The sequence below is a fragment of the Dasypus novemcinctus genome, chromosome 11 (genome assembly GCF_030445035.2).
Source record: "Dasypus novemcinctus isolate mDasNov1 chromosome 11, mDasNov1.1.hap2, whole genome shotgun sequence".
NCBI lineage: Eukaryota > Metazoa > Chordata > Mammalia > Cingulata > Dasypodidae > Dasypus > Dasypus novemcinctus.
In genome coordinates, this window is record NC_080683.1 from 75,174,507 (window position 1) to 75,198,979 (window position 24,473).

Sequence of the window (24,473 nt, forward strand, 5' to 3'; positions counted from 1 at the left end):
AAGTTTTTTGAATTTAATATTTACCCTCTTTGGTCAAGGCCTTTTTCCAGATGCATCAGTAGTTGGCACTTGGTAGAAATCCCTCAGTGCCAGGCAGTCATATCCCACACCAGGGGGGAAGGCAGTGAGCTTATATGTTGAGTCTGGCTTAGAGAGAGGCCACATTTGAAAAACAAGGAAATTTTAGGAGGTAGCTCTTAGGCAATATATATTGTTAATTCATGTTTCAATTTCACAAGAATAAGGTTCATAAGTACAAGCATTAATAGCAAAGGCCTGGCATATTGGCCTGTCCTTTTTCACTAGGAACTGCCTGTAGAAATTCTTTCCACTCTGTTAGAGAATGTAGCAGGACTCCCCAGGGTGGGAATTTAATATTTTGTTGTTTAGTGTGTGGTTCTCCACCCACTGAGATAATATCCCATGACCACATAACCACAGTCATGTTCCATAGAAGCCTGCCCAGGTACACCCTTCCTCACACATCACTGACACCTGCACCAGTGATCATCCCCCACCTTTGTTGTAACTTTTTTGTAATCCAAAACCTCCCCAAAAACAAAGCCAAAAAAAGATTTTTTTTGCATTGTTATTACCAGAATTTGAACCCAGTCTATCTGGCCCAATCCCATTTCAGGGTGCCAGAACTTCTCTATTTGTAGATGAGGAGAAAGGCAACAGCCTATTAAGGTCTCATTTGTGTATTTGATAGAACAATCTCTGGGATAAGTTAAATTTTATAATACACGAAATTAACTAAAATGACAAACATTTTTCTAAATTAATATGTATTCTATATCTAACCTTTAAACTCATCACTATATTCCATTTTACTATTAATAGAACCTGGCAATATATTGGGCTTCATTTTTGAAGAAGTTTTGGATGACAGAGAGGTTCAACAATGGCATGGGAAGAATACTGGTGTGGGATGTTATTGACAGGGGACACATGGTTGACAGGGAGTTCTCCAGGGCATATGTCCAGGGTACATAAAAATGTTTGGATATTTTCATAGTGGTTACAGTTAAAAACAAAAACTGAGGGAGTGCTGAGATCCTAGCCAGGGGAGCTCTATTACAGTCCCTAAAGGAACAGCAACAATTCCCCAAGTGCAACAGCAAAGACCAAAAAAGAATGAAGGTCCAACAATGAGCCCTTGATACTATGACTATGCTTGTGAGCCTGTGCACCTGAAATAAGAACAAGGCCTAGAACTGCAGGGTGCCTAAGAGTTACCTCCTGAGAGCCTCCATGTTGCTCAAATGTGGCCAGTCTTGAAGCCAAACTCAGCATGTAAATATGTTGCCTTCCCCCCAGCATGGGACATGACTCCCAGGGATGAGCCTCCCTGGCACTGAGGGATTACTACCAAGTACCAGCTGATGATGTAACTAGAAAATGACCTTGAATAAAAGGGTCAACTCGGACCAGCGGAATATCTCAGTCTACATATAATACCAGGAGTTAAAAATGCTTTTTGACCTGAATAAAAGGGGGAAATGAAAAGGATAAATGAGTTTATATGGCTGTGAGGCTCCAAAAAGAGCCGGCAGGTTATCAGAGGGGTTGCCCTTATGCACACCTCAGCAGAGTCCCAGAGACAGATAAAGTAGATACAACCCCAGGTATTGGTTCTTCTGAGGGCTACAGAGACCCACAGGTTCTATGGTCATGGCAGATGGAGTTCAGTGCCATGTCAGTTGGCCCTTCCTTGGAGTTTGTGTTTCTGTGTGATGGAGCTGGACTCAGATGTGATCTTTGTCCATAAGTCTCTCCTGTTACTTTTACCAGAACTGTAGTTGGTGCTGGGGTTTAATGTATACCCAGAGGACCTGAATCTCTGGACTGACAATGTGATAGCCAGGCCCTGAGCCTCAATGGACTTGCAACCCCTACACTCTGGTTTATTGAACTTACCCCACTCAGCTAACATGGAGGTGAAGAAGGTCAACCACCACACCAGGGAGCCAAGAGTGCCTGCAACTGAAAGCAGGAGGATTGCATCCTGCATCCATGTGGAATCTAAGTCCCCTCTTGACATAGATGTGGAGTGGACACAACCATTCTAAGGTCCACAGGATGGAGGAATAGAGTATGGATTAGAGTGGACTTACTGATATTCTATTCATGAACTATTGTGATTCATAATCAAAGAAAATGTGGCATTGGTGTGGAGAAAGTGGACATGGTGGCTGCTGGGGGTAGGGAATGGGAGGAAGAGATGTGATGTGGGGGCATTTTGGGGGATTGGAGCTGTCCTGGGTGGTGCTGCAGGGACAGTTACCGGACATTGTATGTCCTCCCATAGCCCACTGGATGGATTGTGGGAGAGTGTGGGCTATGATGTGGACCATTGACCATGAGGTGCAGTGGTGCTCAGAGATGTATTCACCAAATGCAATGAATGTCTCGTGATGATGAAGGAGGTAGTTGTTATGGGGGGACAAGTGGGGTGAGGGGGGTGGGGGGTATATGGGGACCTCATATTTTTTTAATGTAACATTAAAAAAATAAAGACAAAAAAAGAATTATGCATAGGTTAAAAAAATTTTTTAAATAAAAAATAAAATAAAATGACATACAATCTAATGCAAAAAATTCTATAACATCTATTCCCCATACCAACGTATTTGAATAGGACACAAACAAAACAATAATGCAAATTAAAGCAAAATTATACTTAATCAGTCGAGGACAAAAATATTCACATAACCATTATAATAAGAAGAAAAGCATCTTTAATAGATGAATATTAACACAATATCCTATTAGTATTCATCAAATGTTCCTAAAACAAGTAAGGTTATACATGTTTTACAAAAGAATATCAGCCAGAGATGAGGTCACCGCCAGCAATTGACTTCTCTTCATGTCAGACCGACCTGGCCTTAGCTATAATTTCTGCTGAAAGAGCCAGAATCATATCCAGTCATTTAGGTACTTGGCCATACTGTCCAGTCACTAAGGATAATCAGAGCAGCAGATGAACACTAAGCAGGATGCTTCAGAGAAATGTACTGCATTCTGCCTCTTGCTCAGTACCCCACAAAGGAGTTCTTATTAGGGGAGCCAGCCAGGGCAGCTCCGGAATTTCCAAGCAGGAGGGCATAGGGGCAAGAGGGGTCTTGATCTGCTGCATTGCATTTGCCTATACTTCATATTAGACTGAAGAACTATAAATTGTCCACAGCAGATGTGAGGTGGAGTGGGGGTCCCAGACCTGTGGAGCTAGTGAAAGGAGCAGGGGTGATTTTCCCAGCAGAACAATTCTCTCACGCCTCAGATAGGACACTCCCCACCAGGTCCCTGACACCCTACTGTGGCACCAAATGTAATCCGTGCCCCTCTGGGACATTGCCTGAGCGATGTTATGTGCAGGGGCTGCAGGACCCTTGTAGCTGAGAAAAAGAGACAACTCAGCAGAAATCAAGGTGACCAAAGGTGGAGAACAGACCAGACCAAGAATAATTCAGTGGATGCCATTGTGGAAAGACAGACCCACGCCACATTGCCACACCTCTGCCCCTGGCCTGCATGCCATCGAACCACCTAGAACTTACAGCAGCTCTGGAGAGAGGAGTGCTTTCCCTGAATTGACAGACTTCTTTGCAACAGAATGGAAACATCACAGAAAATTTTTAAATATTACTTTTAAAAATAATAAGAAAGTTACCTTTCTTACACATTTGAATTTATAGGATGAGTTTGTTCCCCCACACCTGTTAACCTGACTGTCTGAGTGCCAGAAATCTGGACTTGGCTGTGCCTGGGTTCTACCTACTCCTATCTGCTCACCACCTCCTTTGCCATTTCTGTACGTCCATCTCACCAGCTCCCTCACGAATGTGCTGTGTGACTGAAAATGAGAGTTAGCCTCCTTTTGTCTCGGTTTCCTTATTTGAAAATTAGAAATAGTAGTATTTATACTACTGAAATCAAATGCCGTTGTCAACACTATTTCCAGCTCCCTAACCAGTTCTTAGCCATCCACACACCATGAAGGCCTCTCCGAAAAGGGCAAGTGCCAACTTCCACTATGATTCCAAGAACTCATCCTTAGCCTCACCTCGAGCCCTCGGTCTTAACCTGCTTGCCCCTGGCCTGCCCTTGCTTCAATCTCATCTCCATCTGGTCTCAAACTCTTGACCTCTGACCCTGCCCTCGAGCATACCTTTGGCACCGTGGACTTGATATTTATACATGGTCTCCCTGGGTATGACCTTTGACGTTTTCCTATGGACTTTGACTTGACTCGCATTGCTGACTCTCAGGTCTTACTCAGCTGTGGGTATAAACTTCCCTGCTCCAAGTTCAGCCCTACTGAATGAAAGTTCTCATCCCAGCAGTTCATCAAATGTCTAGCCTGGCCACCCTGACATTTGTCCTTACTCCCATCTTCCCTTAAATGGTCTTAATGGTCAGGCAACTTGGTTGCTGAGAAACTCACTTGCAAACACTCAGAATTCTGGAGAGAACAGAGCTGGATGGGCAAACTTAGTGGGTGAATTAGGACAGCCAGATCTCAGGGCTTCACTGTGCCCTCATTCCCGATCCCCTACTCTCTGCCAGGGATCCTGCCTCTCAGGTCACTGACTGGGTCATCATGTGTTGATGGTTGCAAAGATCAGATACCAACCACTAGCGTGTTCCCACTCTTGGATAGTTACTTGGGAAGAAAGTAATCACTTCACAAACCTTGTTGCCTGTGTTTCTAGCTTAGGTTTAGATGGGCTTTTACATGACTCAGAACTTGGCCTCTCAGCTCTTCTTCTAATCTAAAGCCCAAATCAAATTGGGAATTGGGCCTCCTCCACACCCAGAAAGCAGGAGAAGGAATGACATGCTTCCTGCTTTTCTGAGGTCAAGTTAACAATGTACCTACTGAGTGCCTGCAAGGTGACTCCTTGAATTTACGGGTCCAAAAATGTGGTAGGTGGAGAAAGGCAAAGGTTGACCTATTAGCCCCAAATAAATTAAGAGGCAGTCATGGTGTTCCTAAACATTCAAAGTGAACCCTCCCTTCTAGTTTCTCCAGTTAGGGGCCAGTAGGTCAATCCCTCTTCCCCTTCTCTTGGGACTAGAGTGTTTGCCTTTAGTAAACACAAAGAATCACCTCTGAGGTGATAATCACATTCGTATCACCTCCAACAGCTGCTTGCTACTAAGGAGCAGGAACCTCTAAGGATTACAAAGAACAAGACTATCCAGAGGGAAAGAATTTGAGATGGTTGGATGAGAAAATTAAAATTACATCTACACTTACATCAGTTAAAGTAAAAAGAATACTCTGAAAATTTCCTTGATACTTTTGTTCTAACCCTTTGCAGTCAAATTATACTTTGCTGCTATTTGCTTTTTTTTTTTTTAAGAAATAGAATCTACAACTTCCAAAGATGGAAAGGACAAACTACACAATGCCTAAATCTGAGCATATAAAAAATTAATACAGGGTGTGGATGTGGCTCAAACAAGTGAGTGCCCACCTCCCATGTGGGAGGTCCCAGGCTTGGTTCCGGGTGTCTCCTAGAGAGAAACAAAAAGAAACAAGCAAACAAACAAAAAAACAACTCAAGGGAACCAATATGGCTCAGTGTTAAGCACCAGCCTCCCATATACAAGGTCCCACGTCCAATCCCCCGTCCCAGTACCTCAAACAACAACAATAACAACAACAAAAATTAGTATAAAATACCCTTAAAAACATACTAATTGATTCCTAGAGATAGAAACTAGAATACAGATTACTAGGGCCCTAAATAGGGGTAGGAAATTGAGATTTAATGCTTAATTGGTAGAATGTTTCTGTTGGTAGTTATAGAAAAGCTTGGTAATGGATGGTGGTGGTGGTGGTAGTACAACATTATAAATTTTATACCACTGAATGATATGTTTGAATGTGGTTAAAAGTGGAAATTTCAGATTATATGTTACTAAAACAAAATGTCTTAAAAAACAAACATAAGAATATACAACACAGTGAGCCCTAATGTAAACTATAGACTACAATTAATAATATAATTATAATAATATTCTTTCATCAATTGTAACAAAGGTACCACAGTAATGCAAAGTGTCAATAATAAGAAAAACTGTGGGATGGGGAAATATATGGCAACTATTTTCTATGAGATTTTTCTGTAAACCTACAACTTCTCTAATTTTTAAAAAAGCATACTAATTAAAACAAAAAATAGCGTGAAATATTGAAAAGTTATTGTAGCTGTGTCTTGAAAGGTTAGAATAACCTAAAGTATAAAGTGATAGAGGTCTCTTCTGAGATTAGGTAATTTATGGTGTTTGTACAGGGAGAGACATTAGCCAACCACAATTCATGCTAAGGAGGATTTTGAACAAAGTCCAGATGGTGTTTCAGCAGTAAAATGCAGTTATCCTGGGACTATCTGGTGAACAAAATCACTGAAGTCAAGCTCACTGTCCTATAAGAATCAAGTTCAACAGAAGCAGAACCAGAAACACTGGAAAACAGTTGTATAATATTTTTATATTAAGAATGGCATTGTTATCTTTATTTTATTGCCTAAAATTTTTATTTAATGTGTAAACCACATTTTACTGCAATAAAGGGAACAAAAGTGGAAAATTCCTCTTTCTCACCATCTTAGTGGACATAATTACATGCACACATAATTCAATACAATTGAAATCAAAGTGCAGCTTTAATTTGCATTCTGTTTCTTTACATTTTGAATAATTATTCGTTACTGTCATGTTTTTGGTGGCTCCATAGCATTATAATTTATATATCATAATATACTATTCAAGTTCCCTCTAAACTTGGTAGTTAGAATGTCTCCAGTTTTACAATTCTATTCACAAATAAAAGTATAAAGAATATTTCAGCAAGAGCTACTATCTCTTTTTAGATTTTTTCCCCTTAGGTTCCACAGACCATTTAAAATATGACAATATAACTCCAATATTTCCTTCAAATAAATTTTGGAACTTATAAAAAAACAATTATTATTTTTATGCTTAGTATTTCTCCACATCTGTGCTTACATCTCCACCTTAAAATTTTCCATTTCATAAAACTGTCACCAAATTCTACTGAGCTCAGATGACTGCTCACAAAGTTCCATTTTACTTGGCTCCAATCAATTACGGGAATATAGATGATTTACAATCCAAATCATTTGAGCTCATACATTTCACATAGGGTAAAACAGAGTTGACAACCTCACTTGAAATGTTAAAAGGGTGGCCCATGTTTTCATGCACTAGTAAGTGATTTCTCAGTTAAATCTGAATGAATCTGAATATGTAATAGAGCCAAAATAGCACATAAGTCTGGCTTTTGTTGAATACACAGCATGGGATCATTTCTATACTGAGATTAAAAATTTCATTAATTAGCTAAAACTCCATTTTATGTTCCTTTTTTTATTCTTGATTCAGTAATTTCCTTCCTGCTACTATTCTTTTCTAGTAATAAAGAGGTATAAAATATTCTTTTAAGAAAATCTATAAGAGTTTTTATTTTAAAGCTGCAAATAGAAATGGGCTTGTGACAATTTTGTATGGTTTCTAAATTGTCTGAAAGTTTACTCCATTCTTAAATTGCTTTTCTCCCTGCTTGTTCTCCCCCTCAGTGGTTGTTTCCTAAAGGAGGGTATAGGCAGGCAGAGCATACCTTGTTACACAAAAGAAGGACCAGGGGGTCATTTGAATGAGGGATGACACCAGAGTGTAAACTTGAGTTGTCCTTTTCAATAGTAATTGGTGAGCAGACTCAGTTCATGAGTATTAAAGAGGAATTGATACTGATGACATTATCGAGAGATTCATGTTTGAATTGTTATAAAGATGGGGACCACAATTTGCCTTCACAAAGTATTGTTGAGGGATTGGGTGGTAGGAAGAGCAGGTACAGGTCTAAATTTGGAACTAGAAACAGCAAAGGAACACAATTCAATTTTCACAGATAATGAGCTTATAAGTCATAATCAGTCATTAGAATAATACCCACTAGAATGAAAGGGGGAAAAAAAGGTAACCACATTATTCCTCACATTCCATAGCTAGATGGGTATATCAATTTACTATTGCAGCTGGTTTTAAACTAATCTTTGTGTCTGTATTCTCTAGAATATATCTCACATGAAATAGAAGATTCATTGAAATCAAATTCAGGGAAGAAATTTGCCTGGCAGATCAATCACGTTAGAAAAGAAATATCATTTCACATTAAAAATAAAATTCCTCCAGATTCAGCACCAAAGGAAAAAGGAGACAATTGGCTTTACTTAGGAGTAAGTTAACAAATGCCATGAGGACATTAGAGATAAAAAAAATTAAAGTGCCTTAGAAAAGACTAAAAAACAAGTCTGTACTCTGAAAAAGGAGATGCTGAGGTTACATGCCATTTAAGGGTTTCAACCTGATGTTGAATAAAATGTTTGGTCCTTATGTGGTTTTCCATATTTTTAAAAGGAAGGACTATAAAAATTACTTATCCTATTCAAATTATATTCCGATACCACCATATCAAGCTATATCTTCTGTTTTCTATTTTAAAGATTTATGATTATTTTTTTTATTTCTCTTAGTATGTACTTTTTAAACTGCCACTTTTTTAAAAAAAGAAACATAGACTACAATTTATAAATAAATTTACTAAAGAAAGGTGATATGGCTAACCCTGATCTAAAAGTTTCTTTTGGTCCTGTAGAGGTCCAACAAATTTAATGACTCCCAAAATGAATTATGATTGACAAAAATGTATTGATTTCTAAGCATATGTGCAAAAACCATGATGTTGGGTTTTGCGGAAAATATAGATGCTCAAAATATGGTCACTACTCAAAGGTGAAGCTGGAGCTCTCTGGATTTTCTCAAAATGGCAATACCACTTGGAAAGGAGGAATGGCAATTTGGGTTGACACACTGGCTGGAGGGAAGGAGAGGGTGCTAATGGCACTTAAATGCCAAAAGTCAGATACTCAAGGTCCACAATGCTCCAGACAGTTCTGTACACCAAAGAAAAGTCCAACACAAAACACAATTGCCCTGCCATCCAGCTGAGAAATACTTTGTGGTGTCCCTAATGAATTTGGACTTGATACTAACCTGATGTATTCACTCATTAACAAATCACCACGGAGGAAACACAGGCCTACCCTCAGAAACTCATTCTTTTTGGGGAAAATGATATGAAAATCAGCAATCATACCACAGAATAATGATTGTTGTAGAAGAGTACAGAAGAATGGAAGAAGTTTCTTAAGGCACACTGAATTCAGGTGGGCAGGAATTAAGAAATGCTTTCAAGAAGAGGTAACACATAACCACACAATAATAAGTGTTAATTTATTTGTTCACAAATATTCATGGAGTGTAGGCACAGTACAACATGCTGTAATTATAGAGCTAAAGGAGGAAGGCATTGTCCCATCCTTCATGGAGCATATATTCTAGGACAGGTGATGGTCAGTAAACCAAATATTGATAGTGTGATAAAGGCCACAAAGGAATTTATTGTTCTGGTGGAAAATATTAGAGTAATAGGGGAACTATTATGTGGTTAGAAAAGGTCTCTCTAAAAGTTATGACATGAATGATGAGGAGCGAGTCAACTTAGGTAAAAGGGGAAGGTAAAGAGGATCTCAGAGAAAAACAACTGCAGACATCAAAAAGAAACTTGACATGTTTAAGGAACTGAAAAGGCAATGTGAATGGAACTCAGTACATAAATAGAAGAAGAGGGTGAGATAAGCTTGGAGAGAGAGTAGGGAGCTAGATTCTTTAGGACACTGGAGGCCATTTCAAGAATTTTGAACTTTACTGAAAGTCTGAGAAGAAATCTTTGGGGAATTTCAAAATGAAAAAAAAAAAGGCTTGATCTGATTTACTTTTCTAAAATACTATTTTGGCTGCTATTTAGAGACTGAATTTTTAAAAGGTAGAAGTGGGAGCAGGGAGACCAGGCAGAGGGCTGTTTCAATAGTACCTATGAAAGAAGATGGGGATTGAATTAGGCTGGCAGCAGTAGAGATGTAGAGAAGGGAGAAGTATTTTGGAGATAAAAATAAATGGCATCTACAGATGGATTAGAAATAGAGAATAATAAATGTTTCAAAACCCGGTTCATTTCTGGTTTAAAATCTGGGTGGTTGGTTATTGAGATAGGGAAGAAAGAAGGTAGAGCATAGAGTAGAATAGGAAAATTTAAGACATTCCACTTTGTACTTGTTAAGTTTGAGAAGCTTAACACATCCAAGTGGGAACACAAAAGAGGTTTCAGTTGGAGATAAACGTAGGTGTCATCAGCATATAAACAGTACTTAAAGATCTGGATATGACTCCCAAAAGAGATTTTAAACAGAGAAAAGAGTCTGAGATCAAGCCTTGAAGAGCACCAACTCTTAGAGATTAGAGAGGAAGAGGAAGCAAAAAAGGTCGATAAGGATAAGCAGAGAAATCTGAGGAAATTCCATGAGGAGCCAGGAGTGAAGAGACAAGAACCCCTTAGCCAGGTAAAGAAAGATAATGGAAAGGAGTAGGAAAGGGGAAGATAATTTCAAGCAAAGATAAAGAGACATGAGGGAGAGAGCACGGACAGGTTTAGAGGATCAAACTAGTCTGACCAGGCTGAAGTAATGGCTGAAGTTAGGAGCTGGTAGAGCTCATTGGGAAGGTCAGGAGGAATCAGTTTATAAAGGACTGTATTTCACATTCTAAAGAGTTTCAACTGTATCGTGAAGGCATTAGGAATCTAATAGAAGTTTTAAGGCAGGGAGGTTACATAGTTTGCTGTATGTTTTAGAACAAATCCTCTAGAAGCACCATAAAAGAGAGGGATGAAAAGATCAGAAGGGAAGCCAATTAGAGAAATTCAGTTTAGTAACTTTTCAAAAAGACCCAAATTAGGACACTGAGCTGGAAATAGTGAGGAGGGAATAGATTAAAGAGGTATTTAGGAGGTGGAAAAGACAGGATTTGGAATTGGGAGGTGATGACGAAAGTCTAGGATGATTTCCAAGCTTACCCTTTCAGTGATTCCAAGATTTCTGGTTCCATTAACCAAAGTAAGGAAAACAAGAGGAGGAGCAGGTCTGAGGGAAGGCGACAATGTATTCAAGTTTGAGGCACCTGTGGCATATACACGTGGAAATACGGGCTTGGAGCAAAGGCAGGCGGCTTAAGGTAAATAGCTATTTGGGAGTCTTGAGCTCATGGGTAGTGGTTGAAAGTCAAGGCAGGGATGAGAAAGGAAAAAGAGCCACAAGGCAGCATAAAAGAATCCTGCATTCAAAGTGTGGGTTAAGGAGGGACTGGTAAGTAGATGGAGAAAAATCAAGGTAAGGATGTCACAGATGTTAAAGGAGAGAAAGAAGGTATGGTCAATAGTATCAGATAACAGAGAGGTCAACAAAGAAATGTATAAGAATATACATAAGGATAAAACCATAATATAAAGAGACAGATAAATGCAGATTATTAATATGCACATATATAGATGTGCACAAACATATATATTTCTCCGTCATTCCATTAACAATGACCTTTTAAGTTTTAAAAAATAAACTGAGGAGTTCAGCAGAGACAATCATGGAAAAGGTTTATGTTAGGTCAAACAAAAGTCTCAGTAATTCAGAAATATTGAAATCAAGCAATGTATCTTCTCTAACCAAAAGTGAATGAAACTAGAAATCAATATTCAGAGGGATAATTGGAAAATTGATAAATATGTAGAAAGTAACCAGTGGGTGAAAGAAGAAATCACAAGGGAAATTAAGAAATATCTTAAGAGAAATGAAAATAAAATACACTATTCCAAAACTTATGGAATACAGCAATGGCAATGCTGAGAGGGAAATTTATAGCTCTAAATACTTATATTAAAAAAGAAAAGGAGAGAAGATGGCAGAGTATGAAGCTCCAGGAAACCGCTGCTCCACCAAAACAACTATTGAACTGGTGTGAACTGTCTGAATAAACTATTTTGAAATTTTGGAGTTGAGTGCAACACTGTGCAGTATTCAAGGAAGAACCAGAAGAAGATGTTTGTAAATTGCAGTAAAGACAGTGAATTTCACCCTCCCTATGGTGGCTATAATTCCCTATCCCTAATGGTAGCCAGCAGTGGGAGCTAGCCCATTCCTGGTACAGCTTGTTTGGTGCCAGAATGGGATACGAAGACCTAGTCCTCCAAACTTCGGGGTGGGGAGGGTGTTGTCTGATCACTGCACACTGCATGTGATCAGCTACTTCAGATCACTGGGTGCTGCTCTGAGGGTGGCCATTCTTTGAATCCCTCTCAGGCAAAAGCAGAAGAGAAATCTTAAAGACAGAACCCATCTCAACACTGTGGAAGCCGTTAAAGAGCTACAGCAACTAGGCAAATGCTGAATCAGGAAAACATAGCTTCAAATGCCATAGGAGAAGCTCCAGGCACCCTTACTGGCGTCTCCCCCGCCTTCTCCCCAGGACACTGTGGAGCCAGCCTGCTGCTCCCATAGGTGTCTTTGACGATGTTCCAGAGGGAGCAGATTAATCCCACATGCATTCTGGGGTGTTTGTATGTCAGTATCAGTCTACTCAGTAGTAGTCTGACAGGCAGATGCAGTAAATTTGTCCCATGCTCACCCTCTCAGAATTTGTTCTGAATACAAAGAAGTAGCTTGCAGACAGTTAATGCATAAAAAGAGACATTAAGTCAAAGTGGCCTAAAGCAAAGGTTTATCTGCTTTAAGTCACACAATAGAGCATCCAGGAGGGGGTGAAATCCTGTTCAGAGTGGGGTGGGGTGGTAGAGAGATGTGTGAACTCCTGTAAACTGTAACAAGGGAAATCCTAAAGCCTTCATCAAGCAAAAAGCCCAGCAAAGGAGGCAGGCTCAGAAAGGAGACCTTCCACTTTGCATTTGCATTTGCTTTTGGATGATCTTTTTGATAGGAGGGCTAACTCTGAAGTAGAACACAAGCTAAACCAGTTTGCAGAGACTATGAAATCTGCTTTTGGCTTTAGTTTTTGTTAGTTACCTCCTGGCACTCAAGAAAATCTCTGTCTTATCACTAACTGGATACAAACATAAGGAACAAACAGCACAGGGGAAAATCCAAGAGTTAACAATTTAAAATATTAAAATAATACACAGTGTGCAACAACAGATTACAGGACAAAGAAAGAAACAAGAAATGATAACCCATTCATAGGAGTAAGATGAAAATCCAGGAAATATCAACAAAAGGACCAGACTTTGGACATATTAGACAAAGACTTTTTAAAAAATGATCCTTAATATAGTCAAGCAGATAAAGGAAATGAGGAGGAAAAAAACTATACTATATGAGGAAAACAATAAATGAATAATATGGGAAATTCTTGGAGATTCTCAGTAAGAACCAAACAGAAATAGTGTAGTTGAAGACCACAATAACAGAAATGAAAAATACCCTAGATGATTTCAATAGCAAATTGCAGCTGACAGAAGAAAGAATCAGTGACCTCAAAGCCAAGACAATTGAAATGGTTCTGGTTCAGAAGCAGAAAGAAAAAAGAATTTAAAAAGAACAAACATTATGCACATCTCTGCAGGATCTCTCATTGACTGCCACAGTAAACAATGCCTCAAATAGCTGGACTCCTGAGGGCTCTAGAGACATCCAAACACTATAGGCAGGGCAGACAGCTTAGTGGGCCTAATATTGGAACTTATTCTCCCCAGTGTGACTCAGTTGGACTCATTTGTGGTTTCTCTACACATGGCTCTTCTGCCACATCTATTTGAACCTATAATTAGAACTATACTTGATAGGTGCATGTTCAAGAGACTTAAATCCTTGGTCAGTCCACGTGCCAGTTGGGCCCCGAATGTCAGCAGAGTAACAACACCCACTCTCCAGTTCATTGGACTCACACAAGACAACTAATAAGGAGATGATGATGGACAATGTCCATCCCAAGGAACAGAGAGAGTCTATACCTGCAAGCAAGATATTCCCATCTATCAACCCCATGGGATCTAAGCCCTCTCTTTGTTAGGGGCAGAGTGGGCACCACCATCCCCAAATCCTCAAGATTGGAGAATGAACAATGGACTAAAGTAGACTTACTATACTCCTACTATATAGAGTTATTGTTATTCTAGCAATGGAAGAACTTTCATCTTTGATGGGGAGAGAGAGGGAAAATTAAGTGTATGTAATATGAAGGCATTTTGGGGACACTGGGGTTGTCCTGCATGATGTTGCAATGACAGATACAGGCCATTATATATTTTTCATAACTTACAAAATTGCATGGGACAGAGTATAAACTATAATGTAAACTGTATTCCATGTGGTTAGCAGCAATCCTTCAATATATGTTCATCAATTTTAAGAAATGTACCACATTAATGAGAGATGTTGGAGCATGTCGGAATCCCTTATAATTTTTATGTAACATTTATGTATCTAAACTTTCTTTAAAATAAATAAATTAAAATTAAATAAATAAAAAGAGAAAACAGAGCCCAAGAAACCTATGGGATATACCAAGTATAGCAATTAGAGCATTTTGGGAGTCCCAGAAGGAGAAGAGAGAAAGGGGCAGAAGGATATTCAAAGAAATAATGACAGAAAACTTCCCAAATGTAATGAACAATATGTATATGTACAATCAAGAAGCCCAAAGAACTCCAAACAGGATAAACTCAAAGAGAAACATGCCCAGACACGTAGTAGCCAAACTATCCAAGACAAGTAGAGAGGTCTGAAAGCTGCAAGAGAAAAGCAGTAAAACTTTCTTTCAAAAATGAGAGAAAAGTTAAGACATTCCCAGATAAAGAAAAGCTGACAGAGTTCACCACCACTAGACTGCCCTACAAGCAGTGCTAAAGAGAGTTCTTCAGACTGAAAAGAAAAGACACTAGACAGTGGGTTGAAGTGACATAAAGATAAAAAGAACTCCAGTAAAAGTAACCATACTGTAATTTAAAATGCCAGTATTATTGTAATGTATTTTTTGGTATGTAACTCCACTTTTTACTTTTTGCAGATTCTAAAATACATATGCATAAAAAGTAATGCTAAATCTATGGTTTTGACCATACAAAGTATAAAGATATAATTTATGACAAGTTGAAAAAAAGATGGGGGGGATCGTGGGTATAGGAACAACATATATGTATACTATTGAAGCTAAGTTGGTGTCAAGTGAAATATGATTATTATAGATTTAGGATGTTAAATTTTAACCCAAATATAACCACAAAGAATATATATGAAAAATATATTCAGAAAGAAATGAGAAGGGATTCAAATGGTACAATACAAAAATCTAATAAATATGAAAGTAGGCATTAACAAAAGAATTGAGGGTTACAAAGGACAAAATAGCAAAATGGCAGAAGAAATCCCTGCATTATCAGAAGTTACTTCAAATGTAAATGGATTGAACTCACAATTCAAAGGGCAGAGATTAGCAGAACAGATTTTAAAAAGTATGACCCAACTATATACGCTGTTTGTAGGTGACTCACCTTAAATTCAAAGATGCAAGTAGGTTGAAAGTGAAAGGATGGGAAAAATATACCATGCATGCAGTTACCAAAAGAACTGGAATAGCTATACTAATATCAGATAAAATAAACCTTCAGATAAAATAAACTTTAAGTCAAAACTGTTACAAGGGACAAGAAGATCATTGTATATTGATAAAGGGGTCATTTCAACAAGACGACATAACAAATTTATATATATATATAATATATATAAAATTTTTATATATCTATATCTCAAACAGATATTGGCACACTGATGTTCATAGCAGTATTATTCATGTAAGCAACCCAAGTATCCATCAAGAGATGAACAGATAAACAAAATTCAGTATATACAACAATGGAATATTATACAGCCATAAAAAGGAATGAAGTTTTGATACATTTTGAAAACATGGATTAACCTTGAAGGCATCATGTTGCATAAAATAAGCAAGACACAAAAGGACAAATGTTATTTCACTGATATAAAATAATTAGAATAAACATATTCATGGATTCAGAAACTAGAATATAGGTAGCCAGGGGCCCAGGAGGGAGGCAGTTATGGGGAGTTAATGCTTAACTCATCCAAAGCTTTTGTTTGGGTTGATGGAAAAAGTTTTGGTAATGAATGGTAGTGATGGTAGCACATATTGTGAATAATTAACACCACTGAATTATACATTTAAATGTGGTTAAAAAGGAAAAATTTTAGGTTAAATATATTTTACTTGAATAATTTTTTAAAAAACCAAAACCATAGAATTATAAAACAGAAATAGTGAACCCTAATGTGAACTTTGGACAATAGTGAATAGTATCATTATAATAATATTGTTTCATCAATTGTAACAAAGGTATCACACTAATGCAAATTGTTAGTAATATGAGAAACCTTGTGTGTGAGGATGGTATATGGGAACTCTCTAACTTCTACATGACTTTTCTGTAAACCTACAATTCTCTAATAAAAATTTTGAATAAGGAAAGAACAGAAAAGAATGGTGTTTATGAAAGTCAGGGATGGTGCTAATTTAAAAAGCTAAAACTGTCGACACTAGTGTGTGCTACAGAAAACCCCAGGAGAATGAGGAGATCACTGGTAGATTTCTGAGAAACAAGTTTTAAAAGAATAATGGAGGCAGAAACCTGCTTCTTCATGGCATTAGGGTAAGAAAAGGTACAGGTGTGGAAGCCAGATAATTTGAATCACTCATTGGAGAGCATGGCATGAAAAGGAAAGAAATCAATTGGATAGTGGTTAAACATATGAAAGTCCACAGGAAAGTTGTTTGCTTTTTTTTTAAGATGAGAAGACATGCATAAAAGGAAAGGAAACATGCAGAAAGCACACCGGAATTAACCTAGATTACTACTACACCATGACAGCTGATAAGTGGGTTAGCAAGTCATGGAAGGAAGGAGCAAAGCTTTGAAGTCCTTGGCAATAGCAACAAAACGGGGTTCCAAGAAAATATTGATTACGGGTAAAGTTGTAGGAATCTAGTATTTGGAAGCTTGATATAAACAGAGAGAATATTTGATAACTATGAAGTGGGAAAGAAGCAGATTGCAACCATAGAAGAATTAATTTCAAGATTGTGGAGCTGAAAGCAATTGATTAGGCCATTTATGACATGAGACCCTAAAAACCAGCTGTATGTGAAGGTGATGATTAAGCAAGTGAGTAAATAGTGCTCCAGAAATCTCCTGATGAATCAGAATAGCAGACTTAGCCTAAAGATACATCAGATGCCACTCCTCTAAAGATTGCGTGGTGAAATACTTTCCAGACATATACTTGACTATGGGATTTAAGAAAATAATATTTTTCATTAGAGAAGTTGTAGGTTCACAGAAAAATCATGCAGCATATAGAGTTCCCATATACCCCATCCCTCAAACATTCAATGGGGGAAGAGCACCATGCAGCATCAACCAGGGATTTTTTGATCTGGGTGTATTTGTGTTTAAATAAAGGACAGTAGGGTTTAAGATTGCTTTCATTGAGATTCAGGTGGCAAGGTCCTTAACACAGCTTATTATCTTCAGCATAACTATATCTTTTGCTGGAGATGAGATTTCTAGGATGAAATCACCCCCAGAAGCTGATCAGAATTTATGAAGCCTAGTAAGAGGTCATTTATAATAATTGGCTTGACAAAGAAGGTTTTTACTTAATTTTTAAATAATTTTATTCTAATTATAAAATAAGGCAATCTCACTGAATAAATTTTGGAATATATTAAAAAGAAAACAAAAATCTTCCTTAACCCCATCACCTAGTGCCAAATACTACTCATATGGTGATATAAAATATATGTGTGTATGTTCATGTATGTGTATATGAGAGAGAGTTTTGATGAGTTTTGGAGAATTGTGGGTGTTTGATTGCCAGGCATTAGAACCACCTCTGAATAACAGGATGTGAAAGGAATTAGAAACAGAAACAAGAATTCTTGTTTTCGCTCACTTAGGTTGTTAATTTCCGGATTTTAATTTAGATATTTCACATACTTGCTCAATGTCCTTAATTGAAAGTGAAAAATTTTGATATCACCCAATATTGCTTTTGATTCCTAAGCAATGGTAGTTAATATTTAAACCATTGGAAGATGGATGAACTTTTTAAAGCCCTTAGAGAACTATTTACATTTATGGAATAGAGGGCTACTGAGTGGAAAGTACTAATTTATAGATTTTCAAAGTGTCCAACTTAATGCTAATTATTTGTTTCTGAGAAGAAAGAGGTCATGAAACAAAAGTGAACAGATGAGATCACAACAAAATCAGGAAGATCCCCAAGGGAAATTGAAATATATAGGAAATAAAGCCTGAGATCCTCAACTCAGCAATGCCCTTGGATTAAACATTAAGCAATATTTTTAGCAATTATTTTTTATTTTTACTTAATGATATATAATGGGTAAAATTGCCATTGAACACCCTTTACTTCCCAGTTCTTTCCATTTTAAGTTAAAAGTATGAATATGTCACCTAAAGCAAAATGGATAAGCAGTGCAGTTATCTGAATAATTCAGGAACAAAACATTAGATAGAAAAATTTGTACTCAATGTCTCCAAAAAGAGAGAAAAAAGAGAGGATTTAGTCAGTGGTTTCCTAAATGGTTGCCCAAAGCTATCATGCCAGAATTCAGATTGCATGTCTTATTTTTATTTTTAATCTATTATAAATCACCATCAAAAATAACATCAGACATTTATTTTTGCTACTTTGATGAAGTCCTAGAACCTGAGTTCATGGGAAATTTTCTCTAAATAAAACCTTTTAACTTAAATTGGAAGAAGTAGAGTGACCTTCATTTTATTTCATGTTAACAGTGCTAGCTAGTAAAATTTATTGCTAAAGAAATTGGCTTGTTCTTTGAGGCAATATCTCACTAGAATAAAGATAACATCCAATGTGCTATCAGGGCTGCCTGACTTCAGCTGTTTATTTCCCAGCTAATTAGTAGACATCTTTTATATTCTGCTAAAGGGTCACTCCAAGAAGAAATAGAAAACATTGGACAATGAAAATTTGAGTTGATCTTGTCATCAAGAATTTCTCCATGGGAGATCTTGCTGTGGTTTTCATTTATTACAACAACCAATAGGTGTTGCTATAGAAACTAAATTGTTAACAAGCTAACTGAACATGGCAGAGGCAGAAAAATGATGAAACAATAAAATAAAATAAAAAAAGGAAGGGAGGAGGAAGTAAAAGGCTGAAAGATTTGGTTCTTATAAATGAGTCTCTTGCTTTAAATCTTACTTTACCTCTCCTGGTTTTCCCATTAATCCTGGATGGATAATGCATGGCCAATAATAAGAAAAATATAATAAATTCACACAGTCCTCTTCAAGTAAGGTCTTGGAGAGCTTTATAATTCAAAATGAAATTAAAAGCAACAATAAACCAATACCTTTAAAAATTAGGACTTAAAGTCCATCATCATCCAGACAGGTAATGAAGTGTCTCTAACCCTCAAGGATAGAAATATGCATATTCATTATCTATGTATGCCAAACGGATTTGAGAAATCTGGTCAACGTAGTAAAAAATAAAATATATCACCTTATTTCAATTAAAAATTAGGTAGCTAAGAAAAAAGCAATAAAATTTTTAAAGTATAGACTTAGGTTTAAATGTTATAAAAAATCAGCATGAACTCTCATCCTCAGATAGTGGAAAGGTATACAAATTGGATCTTTTTTTTTCCCTCATCATTCAGGTTAGACCAAAAGGTAGAGAATAAAATCCAAAATGTATATGAAGTGCATTTATAAATCAAATGCTCTTGGATTGCCAGCTAAAAATTTTTTCAAATTTCTATTCTATAATTGCCTCCTTTTCAAGCCTAAAATACTCCTTGCAAAGTTTGCCACTTTCCAGGATCCTTGTGCATATAAACAGGAAGGAATAAGACATGTGTTTTTAAAACTGTTCTTCAAAAAGGGAAAAGGGAACAGTTATACAGCCTCCATTTTTCAACAGCACACATTCTTCAACAGCCTGTGAATATAAATAAGGTTGTATTAATGCTTAATGTTCAAATTACAATATCACCTCACCTGGCTCAGTTCTGTGCCACCATAAAATGTTTCCTAATTATTTCTAGAAGTCCCCAACTAGGTATCACATGTGTAAAGACAAGAGCCTCTCTACAGCCAGAGAGCTGTCTCTGCCCTTTTATTTTCTACTTTTTGAAGTTCCCTTGCTCTCTGGCTCACAATCCACAATGAAGCCTCCCTATAGCCCTGATAGTCCATTTTTTGTGTGGGATCCCAGAATCCAAGAAGAGGTAGAAAGAGTGGCCTACACAGGATTCAGGTGTACTCACACACCAAGAGGTGGGCTCTGATGGGACTCTTATTTGTCTATAGTTTCAAAGCTGGCATCCCTGCCAAGACTCTGCATGGTCAAGTGGTAGCCCTGTCCTTCCCATACCAGTGTTTCTCTCTCCTTCTCTCTTCTCATCATAAAACCCTGAGAAACAACATCCATCTCCCCTCAGACCCCTTGCTGTCTTATTTACCTAACCAAGAACTGGAGATTGGCTCCTCCTTGGAGGAAAGATATGGAAAGAGACCAAACAGGCCAAACCTAGGAGAAAGGAAAAGAAAGGCTGGAACATCTGATGTACCCCATTCCTACTCAAAAGAAGGAACTGTAATTCTGCTGACTATTTTTGTAAGTCACTAAAAAGGCACAGAAACTTCTTAAAAGGTGTGAAACTCTCCTCTTAACGTAGTAGTAGGTGAAGAGAACACTGGCACTCACAAGCCTGGCCTAGAAGAGAAAGGCAAGGAGAGAAGCAAGAAAACCGTAGGAGACGCTGAGCGCAGGACTGGCCAGAAAACCAGGAAAACAGAGGGAATCACTGCCCCAGCCTTAGGACACCAGACTGTCAGCTTCCATGGGCCAGACTACAGCAATTCCTCAACATCCCAAACTTTCCATTAAAACCCCAGAGCCCAGCTCCACAGTCAGCCTTTATCTGAAAATTGATGTGGTTCTAGTTCCAGAGTGGACTCATGCCCCTCAGGGGCACTAGGAGAGGGATGCCAGGAAGGGATCACACCTGGCCTTTCTTCTCTGGACCCCTGTGAGGTCTTGAGCTATCTGCTCCACATTTTGACATGTTCTCGGTCCTAATCTGGATTCCTGTGGATGTGAGTCCATTGTAAATAGGGCCTCCTGAAGATGTTATTTTTAGTTAATTGTGGCACAACTGAATGAGGTTGAGCCTTAATTCGGATTACAGGGGTCCTTTATAAGCAGAAGAAATTCAAACATAGAGAAAGCCATGGGGAGAAGCTGGAAGCAGAAAGTCATCCGGAACCTAGAAGAAAAAGGAGAGGACATTACCATGTGATGGGAAAGCCAAGGAAACCAAGGATTACCAGTCAGCCAGAATGCAACGGACCCAGGAGGAAGCAAGCCTTTCAGCCCTCAGGGCTGTAAGACACTAAATTTCCATTGTTTAAGCCACCCCATTGCATGGTATTTGTCATAGAGAGCTGGGAAACTAAGGCAACACTTCCACGATGTCAGTCTACTCAGAGAATTTGACAAATGGTGGAAACAAAGTGATAAATTTTTTTCTTTCAAATACTCATGTTTAAACTACAGCAAAATTCTGTGTGGCAAAATTCTATTCAGGGAAAAATATTTACATTGGAATTAAGAAAAAATCTGGTTATATCCGTGTTGAATTCTAGATTAACAAGTAGAAAGAGAGAAAAGTTGATTCACTATTTGTTCCACAGACAAAGAGGAAAAATCTCTCACCTCTCAGTTGCAGTTTGAGAAATCCCAGGGAAGAACTTTCTGCAATTGAACCAATCACAATTGGCGAGACTGAGATGTTAGAATTGGTCTAGCTTGGTTTAGGTGCATTTCCCCCAGCAAATCACTGTGGTCAAAGAATCAGGGTGATTTAAGAAAGTAACCAGAGGAGAACATTAGCTAGAGGGAAGAAGGAGTAGATTCCTAAATAGAAAGAGCTGTCTTAATTTGCCAGGTGCTATGACAAATTCCACACAATGAATTGGCTTAAACAGCAGGAATTTATTGTCTCACAGTTTCAGAGGCCAGAAGTCCTACATCAAGGTGTCAGCAAGACCATGCTTTCTCCCTGAAGTCTGTAGCATTCTGGTGCTGGCTTGCCTCAGCTTTGTGTTCCTTGGCTTGTGTCTCTACCTCCCATCACATCAATAATCTCTCTCTCTCTCCTTGGGTCTACTCTTCTGGTTTCCAAGATTACTGCCTTCTGGCTCTTCCTCTGGCTTTTCTCTGGCTTCTGGTTTCGGTTTCTTCCCTTTATATTTATAGCAATATAAATGCAAACCTCCAGGATTTTGGATTAAAATCCACCTTGATTTAGTTGGCTACAGCTTAGCTAATGACAACATCTTCATAAGATCCTATTACAAATAAGTTCACACCCTCAAGAATGTGGATTAATACTAAGGACATGTCTTTCACTGAGGTACATAATTCTACTACCACAGGGGCTCAGGTAAGCTCACTGCAATATCCCTGTGATCCAAACAGCCAGCCCAAGTTCATCTGACTCTACCCACATTATTTCCTCTGTAGAAGAGGCTGTACCGTGTAAAACTTTAAACAAGGCTAAGAAAGAACCTGTGAGGAAAGCCACATGCACCATGAAGGCTCGCATGAATAATGAACTTGCTTGCCAGTGCATTTGTTTGCTGGCATCAGGAAAAAAGATACTGTTTACTTAGAACATAATTTTGGACACATTCTTTTCAAAGTTGAAAATTTCAAATATTAAAATTAATAAATTCTCTCCCTCACAGTGCAGACTGAAAGCTTCTTTCTGTGGAAATGAAACTATCTTTTACATTTATATTTCTTTACATGGACACCCTTCCACTTCCTAGCAATGTATACACAGTCCTCTTTTGAGAATTAGGATCCACATGTATGTTCTAAGAGTAGTTCTAGGTTGAGAAAATTGGATCAGTCTCCACAAAAGCATATCTGTGTTCTTGCTTATCGTTACAGCTCTGAAGACGTCACTTGGAGTCATCATTCCACCAAGCCCGTGGGCACGCTGATAATACCACCAACACAAAGAAAGGCAGGTTTTTGTTACTCAGAGTCCCTCTGACAAGCATCCTTGTCCCATAGAAGTAAGCAGCAATATAAATGCAAGCACATATTAATTTTATTCCAGTTCTTCTAAATTTATCCCTTCATTATACTTAAAAGAACAAAGGCTAACTAGCTGCGCTCTAGTTCTGTTTAGACAGATCACTCTACCCATTTAGAGAAAAGATGGAAAAGCAACATTTAAGTCCATTCTAACTTTGTGTTCCATAATTCTATGTGATAAAGGGCCAAAGTGTATGGTAAGTGACTACACATAGCGTTGGGATTCTCTTTCCCAAGAGAACATCAACATCTGCATTAGGTAGCAGTCTTAGGACTTTAAAGTTTTGCCCTTCCTTTCAGAGTCAGAGGTCAGCAGGTAGTGCTAGATAGGAGAACAACATTGGAGCAACAGGCATGAAATATACAACTGCAAAAATAAATAATTTTATCCTAGGGTTAAAAGGACAAATTTATCAGAAACATTTTTTTAAGTGGCATGGGAAGTCAGAAATGTAGCCTAGCTTATCTGTTGGATCTTTTAGAAGGTCTAACTTTTATGGAGCGTCGTTTGTTTACTGTTTAATTATGATTAAATTCTCTTCTGTCTCTTCTCACTCCGGTCTTATCACCCACCCTCTCCAATAATTTTACCATTTTGCTTTCTGAAAGTCAAAAATATAGTATAGATACAATCATTTGACCAATTTGTTTTCATCTGCAGCATAAACCAAAAATGATTTAAAAGTAAAAATGCAAGAAAACAGTGAAGCCACTGATTGATTCATTCCTTCAACAAATATCTACATGCCAGATACTTTTCTCACCCTGGGGATACAATCATGAACAAAAAAGAGATCCTCTCACCATGCAGTTTAGATACTAGTTGGGTGAAATAAACAATAAACAGTAAATAAGTGAATATTTAATATGTCAGGTAATGATAAGTGCTATGAAGGAAAATAAGCAAGGCAAGGGAAATTGGGAGGGCTGGGGATACTGGAGGAGGGGCCTGCAATGTTGAAAGGGACAATCACAGAGCTGGATTTACTGTGAGCTAATGAAACTGAAGTTTCAGTTCCCTTCACTTGTATGCACCCTTTCCAATATGCTTCTCTAAAATCTGCCAATGTATGGTGTTTTAACTGCAACTGGTTACACTGCTGTAACCACACTCTACCCATACTTCACCTTGTGTGGAAGGCATTGAGTTGGTCTTATGTATGTTTAAGACCCAATCAAGGGATTAGATATATAGTGTGTTTGGGTTTAGTGAGATATAAAATTATGTAGTTCACTGTCATGTATGCTTATAGTATTCCTAGGAAGTTTTCCTAACCGTTAAGTGGCAGAGTTGTG